Here is a 21,446-nt window from a genome sequence, read left to right as displayed (position 1 = left end):
CTCAATACTGATCTGTGTAACTTACACTTTCAAAATTCTAAAGCTATTTTTGAATTCAATTACTTTTGATCTTATTAACCCCCCCACACCCCTCTTTAAAACTCGAGACATTAGCAGGTAAGAGGTATTGGTCCATTAAAACATAATTCCAGCAGTGCCAGAGACTGAGTCTTGGGAGTTAATCGATTCTTGACTACTGAAGAAAAGACACAGGTTATGTCTGTCTGATTAATGGAACCAACCAGGCCTGTATTAGAGTTGCAACCTTTTTTTGTTTTTTAGAAGGTGGGGACAAGATTTGTTTGATTTTACTTCCTGACAAACAGAAGTTCAATGGGTGTAACTCTTCCTTGAAAGTAGGAATATATCCTTGCCTGTCCGTCAGCTGTTCAATGTATAGAAGGTCCTTAAGAACAAAAGGGGACAGCTCTAGCTGAAACAATATGGCCTGCAAAAATCAAAATTATCTTCTTTTAAAAGTTTCCTCAATGAATCACAACTCACAAGGGGTTCACTTAGAAATAAATGATGTTTACCTCAAACCTACTAGTGGGATAGGAGAGCTGGAAAAAAACAACAACACCTGGCAACCAATGCACCTCTTTGGTTTCAGATAGAACATCAGTGGACAAGTCTAAGAAGCCCGGGGCGCAGGTTTTCATGGCCTTATAGTGGCTATGATGGCTCATTTACCAGAAGTAATGTATTTAGCATTAACTCATGTGTATATTCGATTCTGACCAAACTAAGCCTCTTAGAGCAAAACATACACCAGGAGGCTTAGTTTGGTCAGGATCGAGTTTACACTTCCAGAGTTAACGCTAAAGACATTACTTTTGGTAAATGAGCCATTATAGCCACTAGAAGGCCATGAAAACTTGTGTCCCGGGCTTTTTAGACTCTACCCATGTACTATCCGAAACCCAAGGAGTGCATTGGTTGCCAGATGTAAAATCTATTCACATTATTTTCAGCTCTTTAACCCCACTATAAGGACACAGGTGGCGCTGTGGTCTAAAACACAGAGTCTAGGGCTTGCTGATCAGAAGATCGGCGGTTCAAATCCCCATGAAGGGGTGGAGCTCCCGTTGCTCGGTCCCTGCTCCTGCCAACCTAGCAGTTCAAAAGCATGTCAAAGTGCAAGTAGATCAATAGGTACCGCTCCGGCGGGAAGGTAAACGGCGTTTCCATGCGCTGCTCTGGTTCGCCAGAAGCTGCTTAGTCATGCTGGTCACACAACCCAGAAAGCTATCTGCGGACAAACGCCGGCTCCCTCGGCCAGTAAAGCGAGATGAGCGCCACAACCCCAGGGTCATCCGCAACTGGAACTAACAGTCGGGGGTCCCTTTACCTTTATCCCCACTATAATTCTGTAATGCCTTCAGCATTGAGATGAAGGGGAGAGCAAATCAACTTTGTTATATCATATAGGCTTCACCTGATGGATTTCTGCCTGTTGTGCAACAGCTAGAAAAGAAGCTTGCTGTCAAAGTTCTGAAGAGTTCGAAGCAATTTTCCTCCTACTCTTAGGAGCCCAGTGCCCCTAAGTGACATAATGAAGCAATAATGTTTTGGGGTGGGTGGGTTTGATCTTGTTCAGATTCTATATTCTGCCATCCTTGCATGAAATAGAATATATTAATAGTGGATAGAGACTTTGCCTTTCTGTTTCCAACTCATACATACTGGCAGGTATAATGTTGGGGCGTATTATTTGCTTACTGCTAAGTAGATGTATACGTTTGTATCAATAGTTACCAAACAAAGAGTTACTGGGAGGATCACAGACTGCTTTGCTGAGTGTACATACTGCTGACATAGGCAACCCGGAAGGTAGATGATTTTGACCATATGTGGAAGCAGGCAGCAGGGGAGTTGCACAGCATGGCTGGGTGTGGCTTTGCAGCTACTTAGCAAGAGCCAGCTAGCAAAATAAGTCCAGCTACCTGGGGAGGTAAAAGGTGTAAGTCTCACCGCAGAGATCTATTGTGAAAGAGCGTTCTAAAGCTTCCATGCTGCTCTGGAACCGCTCAGTATACATTTGGCACACCCAGAAGTTGAGCATCTTCTTGCCATATCACCCCCATTTTGAAGGCTTTTGGACTCTTAGTGTTGCTGCAGTCGGTTTTTAACAGCCTTACCCATGTGAAAAAAACAATCTCCACACAAATATAAAGAAGGAATTCCTAAACATACCACAATCTTCTCTAACCACCCCCCCCCAAAAAAAAAACATTGCTAGAGTGTCTCCAAATGTAGCAACTAATAATGTGCCAGCCCACTTAGTGGTCTTGAAGTCCAGGAACAAGAGAGACCCGTTTGGCAGGGAAGGGCTTTATTTCTAGCAAGCCGCCTCCGACTTCGACTGTATGACAGACAGAAATCCAGTAGATAAAGTCCCAGCATTGAGAGGCAGTGATTGCAAATCTTCATGGGTTGAATTTCTGCCTGCCTTGCAGCTGTTTGTGTCACAGTTACCCTGCCAGCAATGGTTAAAGGAAAGGTAAAGGGACCCCTGACCATTAGGTCCAGTCGTGGCCGACCCTGGGGTTGCGGTGCTCATCTTGCTTTATTGGCCGAGGGAGCCGGCGCACAGCTTCCAGGTCATGTGGCCAGCATGACTAAGCCACTTCTGGCGAACCAGAGCAGAGCACGGAAACGCCATTTACCGTATTTTTCGCCCTATAGGACGCACTTTCCCCCCTCCAAAAATGAAGGGGAAATGTGTGTGCGTCCTACGGGGCAAATGCAGGCTTTCGCACCGACCCCTCTCGCTCTCCAGGCTTCGCGCAGCTCTCTGCAAGCCATGGGAGCCCGGCGCTGGGCTCCCACGGCTTGCGGAGAGCTGCCTGTTCTGGGGGCTGGGGGGGAAAAAATATTTTCCCCCCTTTATTTCCCCCCCAAAAAACTAGGTGCGCCTTATGGGCCAGTGCGTCCTATGGGGCGAAAAATACGGTACCTTCTCACTGGAGCGGTACCTATTTATCTACTTGCACACTTTGACATGCTTTCGAACTGCTAGGTTGGCAGGAGCAGTAGATAAATGGGAGCTCACCCTGTCGCGGGGATTCAAATCGCCTTCTGATCGGCAAGTCCTAGGCTCTGTGGTTTAACCCACAGCACCACCCGAATCCCAGTGGTTAGTATAGCTTAAATAAAGAGTGGTTAGTAATAATATTTTTTATTTGTACCCCATCCTCCCCAGCCAGAGCCAGGCTCAGGGCGGCTAACATCATAAAACTAATTACAGGTAGGTAGCCGTGTTGGTCTGCCGTAGTCGAAACAAAATAAAAAAATTCCTTCCAGTAGCACCTTAGAGACCAACTAAGTTAGTTATTGGTATGAGCTTTCATGTGCATGCACACTTCTTCAGATACACTGGAACAGAAGTCACCAGACCCTTATATATAGTGAGAGGATGGGGAGGGGTACTACTCAGAAGGGTGGTAGGAATGGGCGATTGGATGATAGGTGTGGTAAACCTGTTGACTGTTAACAACTGCAATTGGTCTTACAGAAAAACTAAGACAGTATACAAAGAACATAAGAACAGGCAATCAATTAAAATACATCTCAAAATTAGTTCAGAGCAAATTAAAATCTGGACAGATGGCAGTCCACAGGTAAAATTGAGAGTGGTTAATATTCTCTAAGGCCAACTGTTACCACTGGTCTTATAAAGGACCTGTGAGCAGGCTAGGAGGCCTCTTTAATGCTTGTTCTTATACAGAAAGAAGAATCAGACTGAACCCCGACCAAATGCCTGACGGAACAGCTCCGTCTTGCAGGCCCTGTGGAAGGATGTCAAATCCTGCAGGGCCCTGGTCCCTTGTGAGATAGCATTCCACCAGGCCGGGGCCACAGCCAAAAAGTATTAGTCATGGATAGCTTTATCCTCAATGAAATTTGCCCGATTCCATTTTAAAGCCAGTGGGATAGGTGAGATTAGACCAGACATTTAAAAATCCCACCTTTAGCATCATTGTATAGGAATTTGAGTGGCCTGAAACAATATTGTTAACATGGAAACAGCACAGAACTAATGAATGCACATGAAATTAAGTACTTTACATGGGGTAGTCATGTGGCAAGTGCCCCCTAAAATATAGGTGTCTCGTGTGAACCCAACACAGCCAGTCAGTCAACACAGCAATGTGTCTAATAATCATCCGAAGAAGACAGGTAATCCTCGTTTTATAAATAAAATGTTAAGTAGCACATCAGACAAGTGGAACAGTAAGCAGGCATTGAGAAAAATGCCACTGGGATCCTGTGATAGTTGTACACCATTCTGGCTTAATGTCAACTGTACAGTCCCCTGTCAGAAAGCATTTTGTATTTAGTTATCACACATCTGAATTGCTTTTCATTCTAGCTCTCAAAGTCCACAATACTTAGATGCCTGTATTGCTATTATATAATAGCAAAGTACCAAAGCAGAAAACTGCTCCAAATGTTTATCCCATACACATCTATAAATTTGGAATGCTAGGCTGGGAAGTAGGCTTTTGCTTCCAACCCAGTCCATGCACAAAGACTGATATGAAAGGATCAGGGGCAGGTTTCTACCTTCTCCAGTAAAAGACTATCCCCCCCCCATGGTTCCATATTTTGAGACCTATTTGCCGAAGTGAGTTTCTTTAGCCACCTCCTGCACCCAGGGGTGCTTTCTAGAGAAATCCTTCATACCCTACAGGGAGTTTCTACCTAAGATTCCAGGAAACTGACTTCTCCTTGGCCCATTATGCTACATGACTTCCAGTTTGCTGTGCAGTCCATAGTGTTGCCTTCACATACTGAAAGTGGTCAGGTTTTAGAAAGAAAAGCACCTATTCTTACAGAAGACAACCCTTGTGTTTCCAAGCGGGACAGTGGTCACAGCTTAATGGTGCGATGAATATTTTCAAAGTCCCTAATGCCCGATCCTTGATAAACTCCACCTGGAAGAATTTGTATGGGCACACCTTGCTTTATTCTAAACAGCAGCCCTGCAGTGTAGATTACGCTAGCAAAAAATAGCACATCCAAAGTCATCCAGAAAGCTTCAGTGCTGAGTGGGGATCTGAAACGATGTCCCCCTGACCCAAGTTCAATGCCACATCTCAATATTGGTTCTGGGTTAGGGAGAAACATTGTCATTAGAATGGATGATAGTAGGCTAGGGGGACTATGGGTTAGTCCCAGTACAAGAAAGTCTTGGCCAACCTGGTGCTCTTAAGACCTTTCAGTCTAGGGCAGGCATAGGCAAACTCGGCCCTCCAGCTGTTTCGGGACTACAACTCCCATCATCCCTAGCTAAAAGGACCAGTGTTCAGGGATGATGGGAATTGTAGCCTCAAAACATCTGGAGGGTCGAGTTTGGGGTGGGTGCTTGGTCTAGGGCTCCCACCAGTCCTGGAATGCACTGCTGCACTGGCTGGAGCTGATGGGAGTTGTAGTCCAAAACAACCAGAAAGCACCAGGCTGGCTAAGCTAGCACAAGGCAACTCCTTATTTTGTTTTGTAATTTTTGCTTTAACCAGGAATGTAGGCAGCTGCCATCTGGACATGATGTGAAAGCCAGCACTGAAGCACATGGGCTGTTCTGTTTACACTTGCAGCATATCAGTGGAAATTTCCACATGATGGCTCTGTTCCATCAGCCACTCAAGATGTGATTTTTATCAGAGGCCACCATAACCGGGCATTGGCGTTTACCTTATTTATTTGAAACATTTTTATACCAACCTTTTAAAAAACCCAGAGTGCTTTAACATTTGACAATAAAACCAGTCCATTAAAACATAAGAAATGCAGTTGAAACAGCAACATCCACAGTAACCAGACAATTCAAAATGACATTGGTATCAGTGACCAGGATAGGCCTGGGTGAACTCGTTTCAATGCTCCAGAAATTGTTCCACAAACTAGAAAAGGCCCTGCCCACCTCCTGAAACCCTGGCCTACCTGGCAGCAAGTCAGTGTGCCGTTGAAAGTCCGAGGGCCAATCCACACACATGAAGCCCAGAGTCCAAAGGTCAGAAACTGAGGTTCAGGGGCAGTCCAAGTCACCAAATCTGAAGTCCAGGAGTGAGGATACAGGCCAAACCCAAAGCACAATGCCATAGAGGCTCTGAAGCACCCAAGTCCCTCAACATGGACAGCTGAGCAGACACAGCACCTCAGCTCTGCTTCCATCTTTGTATTCTACATGCTGATTGCAGCATCTGGGCTTAACGAGGCATGTGATCCTCACCTGTTCTGAGCCTGCTCCAGCTGAGGAATCACATAGTGAGCCTGGCCAGCTAGGGAGCTGGGCTGTGGGTTATTGCCTGCCCCAGCCTCCTACCTAGAGAGTCTCTTCTGCTGCTCCCTACGCTTCAGTCTGCCTTGTTTGTGGAGACAGGGGCTCTTCTGGCTCTGGTAATGGGTCCTGCTGATCTGGTTCCTGTGCACTGACCTCCAGCCCCTCACCATTCTCCATCACCCAGTGAGTACTTCCTACACCAACCTCAGCTTCCCCATTCCCAACATGCCTCGGTGTGTCCCAATCCCAGCAACACCCCTTGCTGGGATTTTCCTCCTCCTCCCAGTTCATGACACCCTGGTTACCACCAGAGGGAATTCTTCAGGATATGGCACCACCAGGATGGCCTTTTCGGTTGTAGCCCCTCGCTTGTGGAATGAAGTAACGTAGAGATTTAACAGCCAGAATTGAAACCAACAGAGTGAGAAAGGTTCCTTTAAAGGTATATATTTGAAGAAATGGATAAATCTGCTAGATATACTATGTTGCACTTAACCATTACCCCCACTTCAAAAGATGTGGCAGCAGTGACATTTATTTATTTATTGCATTTTTATCCCACCTTTCCTCTATGGAGCGCGAGGTGGCATGTATAGTTCTCCACCTCTGCATTTTATCCCCACAACAACCCTGTGAGGTAGGTTAGGCTGAGAGCCAATGGCTGGCCTAAGATCACCCAGTGAACTTCATGGCTAAGCCCTGGTCTCCCAGGTCTTAATCCAACACTCTAACCACTACACCACACTGCCTCTCTGGCATGTCTGGATTCAGCTTCTGCCTGATGCCGAACATTTAAAGTGACACTGCATATCTCCACAATGAGGGCAGGGCTGCCCAGGCAGGATTTTTTGTGCTTCTTCCCATCCTTGCTGTTTTGTTCTGTCACTGATATTTGATGCTTATTTTTACATTCATTAACTAACCATCATTTCATGAAACAATCAGATGTCTGCAGTGACAGTCAACAATCAGTCAGAACTGATAATGAACAGAAGCCACACATTTAAGTAAAGCATATGCATTTTATACATCCATTTCCGAATGTCTGGAATTGAACTTTTTTTTTTAAGGAGTCACTGTTCTAGCTGGCAGCTAGGGACCATTTTGCAAATACGCACATGGTGGCTATGTATTTTGTTGGAACCTGAGTGTTGTCAGCAGATTCAGGAACTGAAATTGGAAGAAAACAGGAGTATGGACACAACAGGCTCTACATCCAGGTAAAAGGTAAAGCGACCCCTGACCATTAGGTCCAGTCGTGGCCGACTCTGGGGTTGCAGCACTCATCTCGCTTTTTTGGCCGAATGAGCCGGCGTACAGCTTCCGGGTCATGTGGCCAGCATGACTAAGCTGCTTCTGGCGAACCAGAGCAGCGCACGGAAATGCCGTTTACCTTCCCGCCGGAGCGGTACCTATTTATCTACTTGCACTCTGACGTGCTTTCGAACTGCTAGGTTGGCAGGAGCAGGGACCGAGCAACAGGAGCTCACCCCGTCACAGGGATTCGAACTGCTGACCTTCTGATCGGCAAGTCCTAGGCTCTGTGGTTTAACCCACAGCACCACCTGCATCCAGGTGTTGTTGTTTAGTCGTTTAGTCGTGTCCGACTCTTCGTGACCCCATGGACCAGAGAACGCCAGGCACCTCTGTCCTCCACTGCCTCCCGCAGTTTGGTCAAACTCATGCTGGTAACCTCGAAAACACTATCCAACCATCTCGTCCTCTGCCGTCCCCTTCTCCTTGTGCCCTCCATCTTTCCCAACATCAGGGTCTTCTCCAGGGAGTCTTCTCTTCTCATGAGGTGGCCAAAGTACTGGAGCCTCAGCTTCACAATCTGTCCTTCCAGTGAGCACTCAGGGTTGATTTCCTTCAGTATGGAGAGGTTTGATCTTCTTGCAGTCCATGGGACTCTCAAGAGTCTCCTCCAGCACCATAATTCAAAAGCATCAATTCTTCGGCGATCAGCCTTCTTTATGGTCCAGCTCTCACTTCCATACATCACTACTGGGAAAACCATAGCTTTAACTATACGAACCTTTGTTGGCAAGGTGATGTCTCTACTTCTCAAGATGCTGTCTAGGCCTGTCATTGCCCTTCTCCCAAGAAGCAGGCGTCTTTTAATTTCGTGGCTGCTGTCACCATCTGCAGTGATCATTGAGCCCAAGAAAGTAAAATCTCTCATTACCTCCATTTCTTCCCCTTCTATTTGCCAGGAGGTGATGGGACCAGTGGCCATGATCTCCGTTTTTTTGATGTTGAGCTTCAGACCATGTTGAGCATCCAGGTAGGAAACTTTAAAAATGAAACCTAATATTACTCAGAGTATTGGAACCAATAACATATTTAAGCAGGAGCAGAGCAGCTGCTTTGAATCCAGTGTGGCAAGATGCCTGCCTATGGTCCCTGACTGCACAAACATTGCTCCAGTCTTAGATCTGAACTTTCCTTCAGCCTGAGGAATAAATGGTGCTGGTGCTGCTGTCACTGTTGATCAGCTGTTTGGCTGCCAGAGTGATTTGCTATTAAACAGCTGCTTACTGCCAAACAACTGCCTTGTGATTAAAGCAGCAATATTCTCCCATCACCCACACTGCAAGATAAATTCCAAGCAAGTTTTGGCAAAAACTCATGCAGCGACCACTTGAGTAATGCTAAGAATATAATCTCTTCACATTAATACAGTAATGATAATTACTTGTCATTACTTGTATCATCATCATCATTATTTATCTATCTAGAGACCGATGTCCGACCCTCATCAGAAGTGATCTCAGAGCAGATCACCACAATCTAAAATACAACAAATCAATTAAAATGGAAAATAAAATATATTATCAGACCTTTCTACCTTTTCATTAATAGAGTGTTCCAAGTGGTCCACATAAATTATTGTAGTAAAACTAATGAAAACTCAGTAACAACAAATTGAGGGGAGGTCCTGTAGTTCAGTGGCAGTAAATATGCTTTGAAGGCAAGAAGATCGAAGGATCCCTACACGGCATTTTCAGTTAAAAGGCAATCGGCAAAGCTAGGAGTGGAAAAATCCATCCCTCAGACCTTGGAGCAAAGCGGGTAGGATTCAATATGTGTTCATTTATGTGACCACTACTATCCTCACACTAGAGATGAGATTCCCAAGCAAAGAGTGCCTTTGTCTCAGGCAGGGGTAAGGAAACTGTGGTCCTCCAGATGTTATTGGAATCCAGTTCCCCTCATCCGATGCTGGCTGGGGTTGATGGGAGGTGGATTCCAACAACATCTGGACAGCCACAGGTTCCCTATCTCTGGCCTAAACCTATGCCCACTGTGTGAATGAAAGAGGTGAGATTTCCACCAGTCTTTTAGTGCAGCTGTGTGTGTTTTTCTTCTTTAATTAAGGTAAGTACTTACCTAACTAACAAGGTTGTTATGTGGATGCTGCTTTGAGCTCCTGGGTGGAAAGGCAAAATCCTGATCCTAACACACATACACATGTATGTAGTTTAAGCCCAAGGCTGCAATCCTAACCATACTTACCTGAGAACAAGCTCCACTGAACATAGTGGGATGTATTTATAAGAAAGTGTGCCTAGGAATGAACAACATCTCTCACTTGAAAGCCCACAGTACCCTGTGCTGAATTGTGGCCTTTGCTTTCTGAGAAATCAACCAAATATACAAAATAAACCAAATGTACAACAACAAAACAGTGCATTGTAATGTATTACATGCACACTGTTGGTACCTGGAGCCTGAAATAGGAAGCTGGGTCCCTATCACTTCAGGTCAATCTGATCAAGGAATGAGTGTCTGGGAAGATATCAGCACAGAGTCCTCTGCACTGCCAAGAAGGGGGTAGGGAAAGAGAGCCCCAAGGCAGAATGTGCCCTTGCCTGTTTCCTTTTTGTTTTGAGAATTGCCTTCAGAAGCCTATAAAAAGTTCAGATATTTCTAAATGTGGTGTGGTTGGGCGTGTGTGTGGGGAGGGTGTTTTTTGTTTTGTTTTGTTTTCTTTGCTGCCATACATGTTTTCCACCCATAATTGTTTTAATACAAACTACGAAAGGTTTTAAGACATACAAACTAGGAAAGGTTTTTTTACACCAGAAACAAAATTTCTCAAAGTGATGGAAAGTTTTATTAACAGAGCACTATTGTATGGAATAAGAGAGTTCCCAAATCAAGAAGTTATATATTTATTAATTGGGGCGGGGACATATTACTGATGCCACAGTTCTAAACTTTTTCACAATGAGTTCACACACAGGGCTGGATTCAACTAAATACTTGTGCTAGTGGGAATCAGCACAATGAGGCTTCAAGGTATGCAGACCCTCCAAGTGTCCCTGTTTTCCAGGGACAGTCCCTGATTTACAGAAGCCATCCCGGTTTCTGATTTCATCCTGGAATGTCTCGCTTTTCCTTAGCTTAGGATATCCCTTTTTTTAAAGGAGAAATGTTGGAGGGTATGGAGTTATCCAACTCCCGAGTTGTCTGAAGACAGCCCTGTACAGGGAAGTTGTTTAATGTTTTATTATGTTTGTTATATATGTTGGAAGCCACCCAGAGTGACTGGGACAACCCAGTCAGATGGGCAGGGTATAAATAGTAAAATTATTATTATGGAACAGGACATCCCTATTTTCACAGGGAAAATGTTGGAGGGTATGGGTAGGTGGTAGTGCACATACCTTGCATATAGACACTCAGGTTTGCTCCTGGGCACTTCTGGTTGGCTTAAACCCCTTGAAAGAAGCGAATAAAAACCCAGCTAAAATAGTTTTTAAAAACAGTACAGAAACAACTGAAAATGGGTTTCAAAACAAGACAACATGAAGTCAGAGACCTTTTCATTAAGCTAGGAAAGCTTGGTTTGTCTCTTTAGAAGACAGTCTTATGTATATTCATAAACCCAACCAAGGTCCTAGGTTAATGTACCCTGCCACTCAATAGGCCTAAGGATATCTTTTGCAGTTGCTTTTAGTTCTCCTCAAGCCCCATAGACTCATTCTCCTATAGTCTCCAAGTTGTATGCGTAATCTTCTCTGCCTTTGGGAAACACTCATTACCTTTCTGTGTCCTCACCAGAAGAATTTGACGAGCTCCAAGTTCACAACACCTTAAAGGGTGGCATTGTTTTCGAAGACAGCTCAGCCACTGCAATGAGGCCTCACTTAGGTTGCGGTTGACTTGAGGCACACCTTCATTTCAAAGTTACCTGTAAAAAAACACACACACACACACACACACACACACACAAAGCCTGCTACCTATAAAAATAGCCCTGGTGTTTGGCATGAATACCTGTTAAATATCTTTTCAAAGTATGCCTAGCACACCCTTAATTGCTTTCAAGAGCTCTCTGGCACTTTTTGTCTAGGGCCAATTCGTTCCTACGTGCAGAAATGCAGAGCTCTCAAAGTCAAGCCACTCCCTTGGCTCATGCAAGGAACCTCTGCTCTACCCATTGTGACACTGAAATGTACATGGTATGTATTTACTATGTGAATTTTTAAATGGCTGAATACCAAAGGTACATCTTCCCCCTACTCTTTAAAGAAGGAATGGGATAAAGGCAGGGGGCTCCTCCAGATGACACGTTTATTGAGCATCCTTCCTAACTGGTTTGCACAACACTTATGTGTAGCTGAGTTTGTATTCTCTCTTTATTGAGCTTTCATTCTGATTTGCTTGCAGGGCAGTTATACAACAACAAACATTTGTCCTGCATTCACTTGTGGGGCATTCATACATCTTCCTGTTAGCCATTTGTTCATGCCACACTTTTTGATGCATTTCCCCAGTGCCCTTCAAACTGCAAAAAGTCTGATTCTTCTTCAACATGGATTTGTTGCATGAGGTTGACAGAGCCCTTTATAATACTAATTTAATAATAACAATTTATTATTTATACCCCGCCCATCTGGCTGGGTTTCCCCAGCCACTCTGGGCGGCTTCCAACAAAACATTAAAATACAAGAATTCATCAGCTATTAAAAGCTTCCCTAAACAGGACTGCCTTCAGATGTCTTCTAAAAAATAAGAATAATTTAATCGGATTTAACTGCTCCAGGTGTGCACTTGGATCTCTACCACAAAATAGTCTGGAGCCACCCATAACACATACCCATGAACAGGAGGAGATGGAGAGCAGGGTGACTCTGGTTTTACCCTTCCACCTTTGCTCTTGAAAAGACATGCACACAGCTTGCAGATTGACTCCTGGTTGCCTCTTGACCCTCCTGCTTCAGTCAAGCTGTCCACTTTTCTTCCTGGTATGTTTACTCAATCAACCGTACGTCTGGTATTTTTTTTAGAGCAAATGCTTCAGGGTTTCCTCCCATCACCACAGAACTACTACAGTGCCTTCCCTTTTTTTAACCTCTACACAATAGCATTCTGAAGCTTAAATAAAGCAACAGGAAGGTTCTAACCAGGGACTTATTTGAACACCCTTCCAGCCACAAACACCACATGCTGAGGGCAGTTGTGTGCAGGCCAATGCCACATGGAGAAGTCAGTGTGGGTCAGCATTTTTGCAGACTGCTATGAATGGTTCTCATCTTGAGAGCAAGTCCTAACTGCTCTAGGTTAAGAATCCAAGATGCCTAGGAGACATGTCTGTGCTCCTGGGAGAGTAAGAGAAGATAACAAGCCAACTGATTTCAATGCATTTTCTCTGGAGGATGTTGATTCTGTGTTCTGTCTTTAACTAAACTGAAATAACAGGTCTGACATCCTTTTGGTGGGGGTGGGAGTGGAGAAAAGCAACTGGATCCAGTTTGTCCTTTTGATTGATTTCCCAGCATCAGCACTGAACTCACTGACAACTGGGAGCCAAAAAAATCAGCTTAGCTCAACCCAACATGCTGATAACTAAGTTGCGCTGCAGCTATCTGCCAAAGCAGAGGTTTCCTCCAAAATGATTTCTCTTTTTTTGATGTGTATGCACGTGTGTGTGTGTGTGTGTGTGTGAGAGAGAGAGAGAGAGAGAGAGAGAGAGAGAGAGAGAGAGAATCTCTTTACCCAGACAGAAAAGTATGATAAGAGGTAAGCTCTATGTACAAAGCAGTCGTGCTCAAATTCCAGTGTTAAAGTACTGCCGTATCGCTCTCACTTTTGACCTGTTCTGAGATATGCCCTTAAGATCTTGTCGTTACATTCTCCAAAGCAAAATAAGTTTAATTTCCTATTAAGAATGGATACCAAGGAGTCACTGGAAAACAGGGTTGTTGATACTATTTCAAGTTGCTGCTTAGGGCCACCAACAGGTGAGCAAGTGGCTTCAGGCATTTGAAATAGATGCAATGCCTCCTCCTTTCATGTAGCGATTCTTGAGCATTTTGCAGTAAACTGCTAAAAGCACTGAGAATTATACTAGGGAAAGGGTATAATACAGAGATTCCCAAACTTATTTGGCCTACTGCCCCCTTTTTTGGGGGGGGGGAATACTCAGCACCCCCTGGAGATCTCCCTTCTTTAAGCAAACAAACAGAAAGATGCAGACAAATTTGAGTTGTTTATTTGTTTTCTCTTCTTTCTTTATGCTTCCACCCCTCTTATTTTTATTCAATGTCCCTCCAGTTGCAGTGGAGGTTACTACTGCCCCCGTGAATCATTCCAGTGTCCCCCCAGGAGGTGGTATCACCCACTTTGAGAAATGCTGCTTAAGAGGAAGGGTGAGAGGTAAGGAGCTGGCCACTCAGGGATCACTTCCCATCAGCTGCAAAATCAGGAAAACCAAAGGTTTTGTCACTTGTGACTGGAAAATCAAAATATCCCCCCCATCTCTCTCTCTCTCTCTCTCTCTCTCTCTCTCTCTCTCTCTCTCACACACACACACACACACACACACACTAAACAATTATCTGCTCCCCTTTAACAGTGTCTCAAATATGCCACCAAAGGGTATCTCATAGCAAGGTGGCTCCTAAGTTGCTCTTCACTCAGAAACACAGCTGCATCAAGGAGGACTGCCTTTTTCACCCTCCCCCAAATTGTGCAGATGTTTTCCTGACATGTCCAAGTGTCCCTCCCAAGCAATGTTTTCCAATGTGTTGAAATCAGCCCTCTCAAGTTATGCTTCTCCTCCAAAGCAGAAGCTCTGACCTGAAATAGTAACATCTAAAAATATTCACTTGCCCTGGTCGGTTCCTCCACATTTTTCAACAAGCCCAATGGACAGGATTTTGTGCTTTACTTATTAGCAAGGGCTTTTTTTAAAAAAATGAATATTTATTAGCATTTTCAACAACAAACATAACAAAAATAAACAGAAAAAAGTAACAAAAATACAAAAAAAACTTTAAAAAGCAATTAAAAACATATACAATTTCAATTGCTTATTTTCATATAACTTCTTTCTCAGACCTCCTCACACCTCCCCTTCTTGTATTCCAATTCAATTGTTATTCCAGCAAATTCTTATTACTTATTTCTCAACCTTCGGTTAATAATTTTTACATATTATGGGGGGGGGGGCGGACTTCCTTTTTAACCCTTCGCCGCTCGTTCCTAATTCAACAAAATTTTCTTTAAATTCCAAATTTCATATTTACTCACGGGTTCTTATTTTTAGGTCCAAATGTTCCAAGGAAAAAGGCAGCGCTTCTCCGACAATGGCATGCGGCTTCGCTCCGCAGAAGTAGCAGTCTACTCACAGCACAGCACCGCGCCGTACCCCGTCCCCGTTCCGTAGCCTTTAAAAAGGCTCCTTCGCAGTTTGGGGGGGCGCAAATGGTGCCTGCCGAGTCACCACGCTCACAGGCATCTGCGCCTGTGATTTTTGAGGGTCCCCGCTTCGCCGCCGCGGACAAGACCCGATCCTGCGGAGCCGATTCCCGCCGAAGCTCAGAGGGAATCCACCATTAGTCGATGGCGCTAACCCGGAAGGTTTCATTAGCAAGGGCTTTTTGTTAAATAATAAGCTGATCAATAAAGCATCAAACCATCGCCAAGCAGGAACCTTCTTTAGTGAGGGGCAGCTCTTATCTGAGCTTTTATAACGGGGGTGTGAGAAATAGTCCCCAGACAAGCAGAAGGTTCACACAGTTCAACGTAGTGTCTCAACCCCTAGGCTAGTCAAGGAACTACAGTAGGGTGAAGAGTGCTGCAGTATGGGAGAATGGGAGCCGGTTGTTCACCTGATGCACACCTCATCCTGTGTTCTTACAGGCACCTTGAGATATACCCCAGTTTGATAACTGAAGTTTGGTTCACACAGATACATGCGACGTTTGATGGATTCATTCAACATTTGAATATGCGAGTGGCAGTCCTGTATGGTGAAATGGTTTGTTTCACCATTGAAAACTGGTGAAACAAACTTTCTACCTGTGGTGTTAAATCTGGGGGTGAGCATAGTAATAATTTGGTACTGTAGTCATTGATCAGTGATTGCGATAGCACAAAGCTTCCCTGAGAAAGAACAGGCCTTGAGCCATGGGTGTAGCCAGGATTTTTGTTAGGGAGGGCAGGACTTGGGGGGCAGAACCCACATGATTGGTCAGTTAATTAAGTATTTCTATTGTTTTACTTGATGGGGGGCGCAGCTGCCCCCTGGCTACGCCTGTGCCTTGAGCTGGTCCTGGTAGCCATGAATAGGGTGGGGAAAACCTTAGCTCAGTGCATAGGAGCCAACTCCTAGGGGCTGAGGTCCCTTCGCCCCCCTCCAATAAAATATTTGAGAGGACTGAGCCCCCCAAAAGATGGGCTTTGCCATTCAAATAGCGTGCATGTGTGCTGCATCTTGTGATCAGTTATGTGATGTTGGGCTTACCTGGGCCTCCTCAATATTTTGTTTAAGTTGGCACTCTTAGTTCAGTGACAAGAGCATATGCTTTGAATTCTGAAGATACTAGGAGAACTGTTGGTGGTCCAAATGCACCAATGTAGTTTCCTCTAACTGTTATGGACCCCATCAGTCTCAACATGTATTAGTCATTGGTGAGGGATAATAGGAATGAAGAGTCCCACATTATCTGGAAAGCACTGTAAAGGCCTGTAGTGAGCAACACTAAGCTGGATGGACAAATAGTCTGCCAGTGCAGTATATTGGGGTCTCGGGGCCTCTTCTTGAGTATCCAAGACATACCAGAAATCAGTAGATTTCAATGCAAAGGAAGATGCCTTTAAGGCCACAGCAAGAAACAAATTGACATTCCGGCAACGCAGCCATCTTTCGGTCCCTGCATGCTGCACATAGTGCAATAGTGAAGGAATGGACACAGGAGAGCAGCAACTGTTAAAGGTGATGACCTTCAGATGAGCTATTGAACTGACCTCTGTTCTGGTGGCTGTCCAGGTAGAGATTAAGAATTCCACAGAGCACTGTTTGCAGAACACCATCTTCTGCTTCAAATTTTCTGCTAATGCAGGTTTGGGTTTCAAAAGCCGAACTAGCAGTCCCAAAGGAAGAAGCGCCCCGGTTCACTTGATGGAACGCTACAAGAGCAAAACAAGCCGAAACCTGTTGTTGTTGTTTTAAATGGTTAAATATTAGCCCAGGTCACTAAGCTGAATGCAACCACCTGTATTTGATGATGGAGGCTGAGATAAGGAAGCCTCAACAATACAAATGCAACCGGTGGAGAGGCCAGTTTGGGCAGGATGAATTGGAGGAAGTCCCAATTGCACCCAGAAATGCCACATATACAAATGCACCAAAGATGCTGACATTCAGGAGCACCTGAAGAACTTGGGGTGGGGGACCTCAGGCCTGGGTGGCTAAATGTGGCCCTGCACACCTCTCTATCTGGCCCTGAGGACTCTCCCCAGCCACACCCTTTACTGGCCATGCTACACACCATCCACCAGTGCTTTTGCCTGGCTGGAATATGTCCTTCAGCTCTGACAATCCCTCTTGCTTCCCTGGATAAGAATAATAGAATCATAGAATTGTAAACTTGGAAGGGACCATAAGGATCAACCCCCTGAAATGAAGGAATCTTTTGCCCAATGTGGGGCTTGAACCCACAATCCTGAGACTGAGAGTCTACCAACTGAGCTATCACAGAGGATGGCGTGGGGTGTGAGAATGCTTGCAGAAACAAATTTAGTCATTGCTCGACCACCTTTTTCCTCTGGCCATGCCCACCAGCTGCATGTGGTCCCCAGAAGCTTGTGGAGAAGGGAAATATATATTTTTTATTTTTATAACTTTCCATTTCATTTCTATACCACTTTATATTTTTAAGGAAATAATAATAATCTCACAATGAATTAAAATATTTAATAATAATAATAATAATAATAATAATAATAATATCCCACCCTCCCCGGCTAAACTGGGCTCAGGGAGGCTAACATCAAAGTATATAATACATTAAAACATAAAATCCAAATGAAACAATCCAGAATAAAACATTACTGAAGAAAGTCAAACTTAAAGTATACATTCAAAGCAACAAAATTAGCAGGAAACTAAAACGTTTTCTTAAAGATTTCCAAATAAAAAAAAATGACAAAGGTGAATTACAACCACGGAATGCGCATTTAACACAGCAAAGTTACCAAAAATGAAAAGAAAAATTCCTTAAACATTTCAAAATAAAACATGACTAAAGGAAATATAAAATACAAATAATTAACAAGAGAATAAAATATTATCTCAAGCATATCTGCTGTTGTTGCAGCCAATCCTGCTCATGGTGGTTCATGGCGGGCAATGGCTGTGGAAGCTCAGGCTCACTTGGGTCTGCATGAAGCGAAAGCCAAGGTGGCCGGCGTCCCCCAGGCTGTAGAAGGCTTCCCACCTCTGAATTGGGCCAAGCTACATTTTGTCAATGAGTTTTTTTAAGAATGACATCAGGTGCCTGGATCACCTCCAAATATTTTAACCAGAAGAAGCTGATCTGCCATGCTTTTTTAACCTTGCAAGTTTCAACCTGGCAATAATCCTTCGTAACAAGAGGTGAAAACTGGAGCAGGGGCACTGAGGCTGGGAATGATAAAGAGAATCTGAAACTGGTGAAAAGTTAAAAGCTATCTACATCCCTTTCCAGACATTCTCCTTTCTTTCCAAAGAGAAATTAAAATTGCATCTTTTTTTTTTTTTAATTGCCACCGAAATGACATTGTACGCTGGATTAAAATGCTGAGCCCACCTTTAATTTCCTCCTCTTTACATGCAAGTTCATGACTGGCAGGTTGTGTCGCCCTGTTCTTATCATGTTAAAGGCCACCATGGCAAAAAGCCAGAAAGCGCTTTCATAGTCTTTTGACACGGTGCTGGGGATTTTTCTTGTCTGAATAGCAAGGCCTTATTCTCCCCGTTTCCTCTGTTCCCCATTATATAGCCCAGCAGCCATTCAAATCAAATAATGGTGTGTTGTGTTTTGTTTGTTGGCTCTGAACACACCAGCAGCAGTGAAGATGTGTGGGGCGCACTCACAATCCTTGGAAACGGTTGATGAAATACAAACTCTTGGGGAGGCGTGCGGTGCGGGTGGAAGCACACAAAAGGCGGGTGTCAAAAGGGTCACTTTATTGAGCCACAGGGCTTTTGATTCCGGCCACCAGTACGAAAGGACGACTTGCTGTGAGACATCAAAAGGAAACAACCTCTCCCGAACGCTTTCTGTCACGGCTTGTGCAAACAGCAATGTCACAGAAATGTTAGATGCTTGAGAGCCATGTGCCGCACTACCAGAGCCAAATCACAAGGCACCTTCTGCCATTACACACAGACACAACCCAAGCCTGCAATCCTAAACTCCCATTACTGGGGAATAAACCCTACCAAACTTGGTAGGGCTTCTAAGAAAGCATGTACAGGCTTGCAAATGACTTCTAAACTCAAGGTCTTCCATAGGCTGTGACCCACTGACATTTCGAATTTTTGGAAAGTTCTGCTCTGCATGCAAACTGAATGGGGCACTTTTGGCCGGCGGGGAGGCAGCCCGAGGCAGTGGGGAGAGGCAGGGCTTCAGCCAGTCCTGCAGCACCCTCATGAGATCCTGTGGGAAATTGTAGCATCCCATGCAATGGGAGTAGTAGAGGGTCAAGTGCAGGGGTCCCCAAACTAAGGCCCGCGGGCCGGATAAGGCCCAAGGGACTCGTTTTTCCGGCCTGCAGCAACCCCTGCCGCCCGGTGCCACTGGCCGCTTTTACCGGCACTGCGCGGCTGCCCACTTCTGGGTTGGAGGAGCATCGGAAATAGCTTGTGCGCATGCGCATGTGTTATTTCCGGTGCACATCCAGGTTGGAGAAGGCCCGTGCACATGCACACAAGCTATTTCCGGTGCTCCTCCGACCTGGAAGTGTGCCGGAAATAGCATGTGCGCACGCGTATGGGCACGTGCTCCCCTGCCCTCCGCGCGAGTGGCGCTGGAGATACCGGCCCGAGGCGCAATAAGTTTGCTTACCCCTGGTCAATTGCTTAAAAGCCTCAGCCACAAAGAGGCTGGGGCCATTTTGCCCTGCGTGCTTTCCCACTCGCTTAGTGAGGCCTTGTTAGGGCCTGTCTGTGCTCTTTGGGTCACTGGCTAACAGGTCCAGAAATGATTCCCCCCCCCCCAACCTCAGTTGGCTCTGGGTTTCCCACCTCTTTCCCTTAGTGAGCACTTCATCATGCTAGGCATTCTCAATCTTCTGCCACTACTTCATGCACAAACAGCATTGGGCAGGATCAGACTAGCAAGGATGTCCCCATAAAGGGCCTGGAGGGGATGATCGGTTCAAGGCATGGTCCTAGCTCGGATGGGGCACTGCCTGGCTGAGAGTGGACCTCTCCCCCAGATGCCCAGTGGGATCCTGGGTGCTTGGCTTGCCCCACAGCGGGGTCTGACACTGTGGCCAGCTCCCATGGGCTGGTTGGGTGCTTCCCAACCATCAAACAAAATGCCACTCCAATAGCAAGGGCTGGCTGGAATGAAGACTTTCCCTTTGCCCTCGTGCCATGCCAGCCCCACTGACCTGCCATATAATCAATAAAGCTGGACTTGTTTTCACTCAACACTCTTGAGCATCATGTGCCATTCCTACAAAAACCACGAGCCACAAACCTGAGATTCCCTGGTTGGTTAAGCAACTTCAAGGTCCTTGCTCTCCAATCTTATTGTTCTTTATCCTTCTACCAGACAGCCATTCAAGTGGAGAATGCCTCCAAACAGAGGGCAGCGCTCTGGAAAGTAGGACACGTGGCCGTGCTGGCTATATCTCGCGTAAAAATGGGATTCTGGTTTCCAATCTACTTAATTTAGTTTTCACAGCATCAAATAAGTAGGACAACTGTCTAAGTGGCTCATTTGTGCCAGTTTTCTCCTTCTCCTTCTTTATACAACTGTTCATGTTTGGATCGGAAGCACAGGAAGTGTGTACAGAAAGGCCTCTTCCTCCCCGATTTATGAAAGCTTTTCTTGGATAGAATGCCAGGCTGCGCTTGAAAAAAATCACATTGGCATCAATAATATAAGCAGCATCATAGGCATATACTTCTTACCAAGCATAAGCGTAGCCAAGAGGGGGCAGAGGGGACAGCTGCCCTCCCCCGCCCCAGATCAAGTAAAACAATAGAAATACTTAACTAACTGACCAATCCTGCTCCCCTCTAACAAAAGTCCTGGCTATGCCCATGTTACAAAGCCACATACAAAAACACACACAAAAAGCAAACCTCAAGTCAGTAGGCCAAAAGAATGGGGTGCAATGGGTTAGCAAACATCTTCTGCTGGAGGATATACTCTTTTCTTCCCTTTTCTGCATTATGCTAACACCGCTTCTTTCTTTCTTTTTCTCCACTCAGCAGGCTGCCAAGGAAGGGGCAAATCATTTGAAATTAAGCTAAGGGCTATATGAAATCCTAGGGTAAATGATTGCCCGTCCCTGATGTTATGCAAGGGACTCCTTCACTTTCCCGATGCAAGCCTACCTCCCCCCCCAAAAGAAATATGGCACTGAACAAAAGCTTCCTATTAGCTCCAACAATTTTCCCCTCAAGCCTAATTCTCAGCAAAGGAAGGGAAGGAGGTGAACAGTATAAGCTAGATAGGGAGGCCCCACAGTTCCCCGTCTAGTTGCATCAATATTCTGATTCGGTATACATGCTTGACTGGTTGTGATAATGGTCCCAAGAGACTGCCACCACTCAGTTTGCCCCTATCACATAGATTAGGAGAAAGAACTTTCCTTTCTAATTGAGACTTTCAAAGCATGTAAGTGATGGAAAATCTGAAAGACACCT

At 45.1% G+C, this 21,446-nt stretch overlaps 1 long non-coding RNA gene across 3 annotated transcripts in view; it reads right to left on the bottom strand.

Annotated features, from left to right (window-relative positions):
- Window positions 1-21,446, bottom strand: part of LOC310846394 — a 47,851-nt gene that overhangs the window by 7,432 nt on the left and 18,973 nt on the right. The window contains exons 3-4 of one of the 3 annotated variants that reach the window (XR_014565269.1): window positions 16,547-16,708; window positions 11,335-11,483 (exon numbers count right to left, since the gene is read on the bottom strand). This is a non-coding gene — a long non-coding RNA (uncharacterized lncRNA). The remainder of the gene's footprint in view (window positions 1-11,334; window positions 11,484-16,546; window positions 16,709-21,446) is intronic. The other 2 variants (XR_014565270.1, XR_014565271.1) reach the window with 2 other exon arrangements.

Source organism: Podarcis gaigeae, assembly GCF_964106915.1.
Source record: "Podarcis gaigeae genome assembly, chromosome: 6".
NCBI classification, from domain to species: domain Eukaryota; kingdom Metazoa; phylum Chordata; class Lepidosauria; order Squamata; family Lacertidae; genus Podarcis; species Podarcis gaigeae.
This window is presented reverse-complemented; position numbering and strand designations above follow the sequence as displayed.